The following is a 7,451-nucleotide window of genomic DNA, read 5'->3' on the forward strand; positions in this document are numbered from 1 at the left end:
GATGATGATGCAGTCTTTTTCCGCAGAATAGGGATCAGTTGTGTTCTCGCTGTTAACGGTAATGTAAGTCACGTGCCTGGGACGGGGACCCAGCGGCGCGACACCTGGCTCGGCGGAGCGGCTGATTTCAATATGTGTTGGGCGCCCGGCGGCCATTAGACAGCGGCCTGTGCGGCAGGCATTCCGCACCGCAGGCCGCTCATTACGCACGCCGGCAGGGACTGGGGCCACATACAGCCCGTTAGCCGGCGCCCGGCCGCGCCGTTCCCAGGAGGCGCTGATAGGGGGGGGGGGGGGGGGAGGAGGCGAGAACTCTGCCGGGTGAGTGCGAGGCCGGGCCGCGGCACGTTTCGCCGCCCACCACTGCTCCACTTCGGCGCCGGTTGCGCGCCGCTCATTTGCGGACTGCGAAAATCGGTGTACCGCCGCGGGAAGTGAACACACCGCAGCAACTGTGCCAACTCGCCGACCAAACTCGTCGTTAGCGCGGAAGCGCAGCGATGGCGCCTGTGTCTGCCCCATACGTACCTGTCACCTGATTACTTCTGCAGGGCGAGGCAAATAATTGTGGCCCGGACGATTGAATACTATTAGACGTTACTGTGACCGTTTCTTAGCTCTGGTTACTGATATTAACTTGATACCAGTGCCTATGAGTTTAATTTGTACACCACAGCACTGAAGATGATCACTATGTGTGTCGTGTACATAGTTCCGTGTAGTCAGCGTGTACACAACTTTCCCACTAGAGCGCGCCCCGCTAAGCACAACAGCGCAGGCGCAGCGCTAGTCTGTCTCCGCACTACGAGATGGCGCTGCCTTAGAGACGGACCAAATTCTGCTTCCGCCGATCCACGTATTAATATGCAACGCAGCCAATGAGATTGATGCTAATATAGAACCTTTCCTCCTCGCGGATCACACTCGCGCAGTGATACCTGAACGCGCGAGGTATTATAACGAGTGTACAGACCTCCGATTGGTCAGTCTGCATTTGTCTGCACCAGTCTATAGTCAAGTTTCAGTCTGCACCTAACAAGATTATCATATTCCTGTACATAGCCATGAAGATAAATGTATAGACACTTTGTCAAGTATCAGAGATATGTGAGAATAAGATTAATGTACCAAGACCAAAGAAACTTCAGATTGTCCATTGTAAATAGCATCCAGAATCAAGTTACATAATGTTTAAGTTTGTTATTATTTTAATAAATGTGTGTGAAAATTAATCAAGTTCTGTTTAAAGTTGGTCACCGTCAATCTGCTACTCTAAGCGCGCAAGTGGCATTTCTATCGTCTGACCTAACGGCAGAAGATAAACACGCCACGATAAGACCACGAGACATATTGCTGACACTCGCCTACTTCGTTAGAGCGACAAGTCAAATAATCTGATGGTGTGTGTACCAAAGGTCTTACAGTACGCACACCGCAATGTGATTGAAAACCAATTTTGCTATCAATAAACCATCAATATTACGGCCAAGTTGACCTTCCTTCTAATTAGACGTGACTTTATGCATGTAAAAAATGGTTCAAATGGTTCTGAGCACTATGCGACTTAACTTCTGAGGTCATCAGTCGCCTAGAACTTAGAACTAATCAAACGTAACTAACCTAAGGACATCTCACACATCCATGCCCGAGGCAGGATTCGAACCTGCGACCGTAGCAGTCGTGCGGTTCCGGACTGAGCGCCTAGAACCGCTAGACCACCGCGGCCGGCTTTTATGCATGTAACCACACGGACATCGTACGCCCATTATGTTGAACACACCGGTTCTGAGCGTAGTGCGGGCTGTGTCAGTCTGGTTGGAGCAACACAAAGGGCACGAAGGTACTCACAGTGGAGCAACAGTAATTCGTTGCGGAAAGTTAAGTGACAAAAATGTCGTGGAAACCGTCTGGACAGCTGTTTGCTGAGAAACCTAATGCTGTCAAAGTGTCAGCAACGAGTGCCCTGCAACACGAAGTACGAAAATGGCTTTAGAGAGGATCAGTTTCGAACAAGTCGAAAAACATTCAGAAATGTACCCGCAAGCCAGAAAATACTTCAGAGTCCTACCATATCAACCTGACGCGTGTCACGAAAGACAGGCGTATCACGTCGATCACACAGATGAATACTTCACTGGGACCTCCAAATGAATCCCTACATAGGGTTCGTTGGTCATACATTCAAACCAGAATATGCTCCTCAAAAATATGGTTCAAATGGATCTGAGCACTATGGGACTTAACATCTGAGGTCATCAGTCCCCTAGAACTTGGAACTACTTAAACCTAACTAACCTAAGGACATCACACACATCCACGAGGCAGGATTCTAACCTGCGACCATAGCAGTCACGCGGTTTCGGACTGAAGCGCCTAGAACCGCTCGGCTACCGTGGCCGGAATGCTCCTCAGTGCCTTAAATTCTGTGAGCCTGTTCACCGAGATAACAATGAATGGCTTGGACATGGATCTGTTCTTTATGTCTGATGGAGCCTGGTTTCACCTGAGTGGTTCCGTCAGCTCACAGAATCACAGGTTCTGGGTAGCAGAGAATCTGAATAACTTCCACGACACAATTGCATGAGCAGAAGTTTGGGGTCTGGTGTGTAGTGGCTGATTGCCTCATTACTGGTCCCTTCTTCTATCATCAGACGCTGACTTCGGCGGCAACATCTTGAAACAATTCGTGGCAGCATTAACGCAGGAGGAAAAGACCTAGAGATACTTCCAACAGGGTGGAGCAACTGTCCATACAGCCAGCCAAACTTTGGAGTTAACAAAATCTTCACGCCTGACAAAGTTGTTAGCAGAGGTCAGTCTCGTCGCAGCCCTAGCTGGCCACCCAGATCACCTGATCTGTCTACATCTACATGGATACTCTGCAAATCACATTTAAGTGCCTGGCTGAGGGTTCATCGAACCACCAGGTGTGTGGGGAGCCCTCAAGTCTAAGACATATTTTAACAACCATCACAGTCTCCAAGAACTGTGGCAGAACATTTTGGATGACATTTCAGCAATTCCAGCAGTCCAACTATGATCCGCCTTCTGCAAGTTGTTGACAAGAGTCCAAAAATGCCAAGAGATATATGGCGATCACTTTCAATATCTGCTATAGTCATGTTAGTACTGTATTTCCTCTCTTCTGCTCTATTTCTTTGTATCCTGGAACTCCGTTATCCAGGCTACTTTTATTTATCCTACCCTGGATTATTCTCTATGGAAGTACTACGTTTTTCGTCACCATCGCATTTTATTTTATTTGGTTAAAATATCATCAATAGCCACTTTTTTAAAGCCAAAACTAATGATAAAGGTAATACATCATTCAACTGAGGATAGGAGAAATTCTGGAACTCCACTTGCCGTAAATATTCTTCTGCTTCAGCATCTAGATATCTACTCCTCGACATCTCTTCCAAAGATCTATATGTCGATCTTTGTTGGGCGGTCTGGATCCATTTTTTCTCCCCAGTTGTCGTTCATATCGACTCTCCATCTCACCACAGGACGTCCGACACTTCTATTTGACTCTCTTGGACGCTACTCCATCAGTGTTTTGTTCCATTTCAAGTTGTTCTGGCCACGTGTTCTGCCTAACGCCGCTTCAGTCTTGCTATATGCTCGACAGTGTCATTGACCCTTGTTCTTTTCCTTCGTACTTGACCCTTCCTCTCAGACTCACTTTGAGCATCGCTCTGTCTATTACCCTCTCACTGACTTGGAGACAATATGCGCTGTCTGTTGTGTCATTGTTTCAAGCTCTTGTGTTCTTATCGTTTAGATTCGTGTGCCATAAAAAGCACTTCGTCTTCAGGCCACAAGTGGCGTACCGGGACCATCCGACCGCCGTGTCATCCTCAGTTGAGGATGCGGACAGGAGGGCTGTGTGGTAAGCACACCGCTCTCCCGGTCGTTATGATGGTTTTCTTTGACCGGAGCCACTGCTATTCGGTCGAGTAGCTCCTCAATTGGCATCATGAGGCTGAGTGCACCCCGAAAAATGGCAACAGCGCATGGCGGCCCAGATGGTCACCCATCCAAGTGCCGGCCACGCCCGACAGCGCTTAACTTCAGTGATCTGAAGGGAACCGGTGTATCCACTATGGCAAGGCCATTGCCGTGTGTTATAAACCTTCTTACAAAAAGGGAAGGAAGTTTGGAGTTTAACATCCTTCTGATATCGTAGCCCGAAGAGTCTGGAAGCCCACCAGAAAGCCAAAACCTAAACTACACCCGCTAGGTGGCGCTCTTGATATTTACAAGTGTTGCTCCTGCCGCCTCAGCGTTAGGAGCTACCCTGCCTCACGCCGCAGCCTATTGGAGCCCGCAGCCGTGCTATAAAGCTAGCTGCACGGAGTCCCGGACCTCACTCTTCAGGAGTCCACTGGGACAGATTTCGAGATGCTGTGATGGAAACGTGGTCCCTCCACATCCAGCGGAACCGGGCGTCGATGAAGTTCTCCTGCACTTTATCAACGCCATGTACAGGTCAGTCCGAGAAGCTCCACCACTTCCGTCACACGTAAGTGATGACAACTCACGGAAATTGCCACTGAACATCCTGGTGCAAATTAGCCCTAAGAACTGAGTGTTCAGGTAATGGTAGTGTGCGTGACTTCCCACCACCCAGAGGCTACTGAATCGTATCCAGCGGGACATCAAGGTGGTTGTTGAGACATTCTGGGAGTGGAGGAACAAAATCTCTACAATCCATCTCGACGATGGCTCTGCTTAGCAGACTTCCTCCACTGCATGCAGTGCATCCTTTTACTCCATTTGGGTAACCAGACTTTTTGCGAGCCTAATATAAAGGCTGACGACTCCGCAGATGCCATTGAAGAAAATACACTGATAGAAGGTCCAGAGGACGCTGTCTACGGTGGACTGATCGCTGACAGACTTCCACACTACTTTGAGAAGGACGTTGAAGAAGACTGTTGATTCCACATCAGCTGATGAAGTTTCGCTGAACCTGTCTGGGTTCAACCTCAAGAAAGCAGTAGCCCTTGACGATGTCTGTAACCTCCTGTTGAGGTAATGGACTTTGGCAGCAATCTTTAATGAGATCTTCCAGCTAGCTCTCTATGCTGACCATACGGCGCTGTACTACAGGAACCTGAACGTCGATACACTCCGGCGCCGACTCCAGTACGCCGCTGACACACTCGCTTGAGTGGGCCGCCAAGTGCGCATCAAGTTCAACGGCGCGCCAAACACAATTCGTGACGGTCACGCGTCGTGCTATTCGAGACAATCTGCCGCTTGTCTACGTCGGCGACAGCCCTGCGCCCTGGAGGCCGACAATGAGCTATCTTGGCGTCACTCTGGATCATCGACGTATCTGGAGCCAGCATATCCAGGAAGGGAAACCCAGCTTCCGACATCGTTTACGCAAGCTCTCTCCCCTGCTGAACCCGCCTTCGACGCTTGCTCCACGTCTCGGTGTGCCACTCTACAAGGTGCTGCTCTGGCCTGTCATTGAGTACACCATCTCTGCAGGGAGACATCCAAAGAACACATGAAGAAGCTTAGGTCTCTGCAGAATCGCACTCTCCGTGTGAAGGCATTGCTAATTACGCATATAAAATTTTTTTCGTGATTTTCTTTAGATTTCTATTCTTTTTCTTTTGTTCATAGGGGCATTTCTAATTGTGATTATGTAACATTCTACTGAGGTTTTTAAATATAAAGATGTAATTGTGATTATTTCGTTTGCCAATGGATAAATATGTTTCTTGCTTTGTACCTGTGGTAAAGTTTCTAAAGTTCTCTTTTGGAATATTATTAATCGTGAAAAATGCAGTCAATAACATTTATAAAGATTTATGTAATTTACGATAACGATATAACATCTATAGACAGGGGACAGCGATAGCGATATCGAGAGTTGAAAGGTTGTTGCGTAGTAGAGGGGATGGTGGATCGTGTGTCTGTGAAGCGTGCGCGGAAAAATAGTACTGTGTTTTATGAAAAGCATACGTAATTGTATGGACAGTCATACCGAACTATCAAATTGTTAATTCTCTTTCTTTGTTTAGTTTGTTTGCTTTCTGCTAACGAAAATAAAATTACAATCAGTGAGATTGTAGTCATTGTTGAAACACCAGTAAATATAAACTTCTTCCTCTCATTAGAAATAATTCTCCTTGCATGTCAAAATTATTGTAGTTATTTTATGTAGTTTTATGTATTGTTATGAGACTAGGTATATGACAGTGACTAATAAGAGTATTTTGTCGCGAAATATGGCTTCGCGCGAAAATTACGGCGACCGCCTAATTGCTTGCGTTCTGACCAATAACGTAAAAGCTGCTATTCCCGTATTGGTGCATTTCCTGACGTGAGCGTGAATTATAAATGTCAGCTGTCAAATCACGGAGGGACTGTTTGCCCAGTAATAAAAGTTTTTGATATTGTATTGCTACAAGTCGTAGTATTAAGAGACACTGGTTATACTCAAAAGTGGGTAGATGTATGGTGAACCCCCCCACCCCCCCCACCCCCCACCAGTGTTCACGCGATTATTGACAGTATTGTGTGTGATTCACGAAATTTTGTCACTTTTTCTAATTCCTTTCAGATATTGTCTTAGATGTCTTTGAAGTTTCAGAGAATATATACACAATTTTGTCGGTTCAGGTTAATTTCAGAGCAGTTTCTCGTGAATATTAGAGTTTTCAGTTCATAAACAAAGTGGGACCGTGACCAATTGAGAAGTATAACAAAGAGTGTGGTTTTCCAACTAGAATTCTGAATGACTTCACAGTACAGATTTTGATAATTATTTTCCTGTGGGTTGAGGTCATCACATCCGCCTGGTTCTGCACGTACCAAGAGACTTACCATCTCGACCACTCCACATTATCGCCGAAGCCCATGCCTGCCCGTACCTTTTATTCAAAGGCACGGCGCTCCAAGAACATGAAGATAAGGACGCTGGACCGAAAGATTCGGTGCAGCATCACAAGATGGCCACATCTCCTCGTTGCTTAAGCAGCCTCTATAGAAGAAACTCCACAGCTGGAAAAACTAGAAGATAATCGAAATCTGAAGACAACATTCATCAAATGCATGGGAGTCAGAACACTTCGTGTTGCGAACTCCACCACCTCCAGAGGGCCAAGACACTCTGTGGAGTTCTAGCAGCAACACGGACCTCATTCGTGTTGTGATTGCACTCTCGTGCTGATTACTGTACTCAGCGTTGCTTGGTTCTTAATACTGCTACATTTAGGTTCTCGGTTCAGTTCACTCTCCAGAGATGTCATACTATCGTGTTTCCTCGATGTTTGTCCATCACTGTTGTTTCCTTTCCGTGGTTTTTGGTGACTCACCATCGACGCACTCGGCCGGTCAACCATTGCATTCTGATTATGTCTGATACTGGTTACTGTAGTCCTGTCGACAACGAGGTCATCAAAGACGGAGCGCAAGCTTCAGATGAAGCA

General features: G+C 46.9%; 1 pseudogene; it reads right to left on the reverse strand.

Moving 5' to 3' along the window:
* Positions 1–4,004: 4,004 nt before the first annotated feature.
* On the reverse strand, positions 4,005–4,122 carry LOC126263903 (5S ribosomal RNA; annotated as a pseudogene).
* Positions 4,123–7,451: the final 3,329 nt, after the last annotated feature.

Source organism: Schistocerca nitens, chromosome 6 (assembly GCF_023898315.1).
Source record: "Schistocerca nitens isolate TAMUIC-IGC-003100 chromosome 6, iqSchNite1.1, whole genome shotgun sequence".
Classification (NCBI taxonomy): domain Eukaryota; kingdom Metazoa; phylum Arthropoda; class Insecta; order Orthoptera; family Acrididae; genus Schistocerca; species Schistocerca nitens.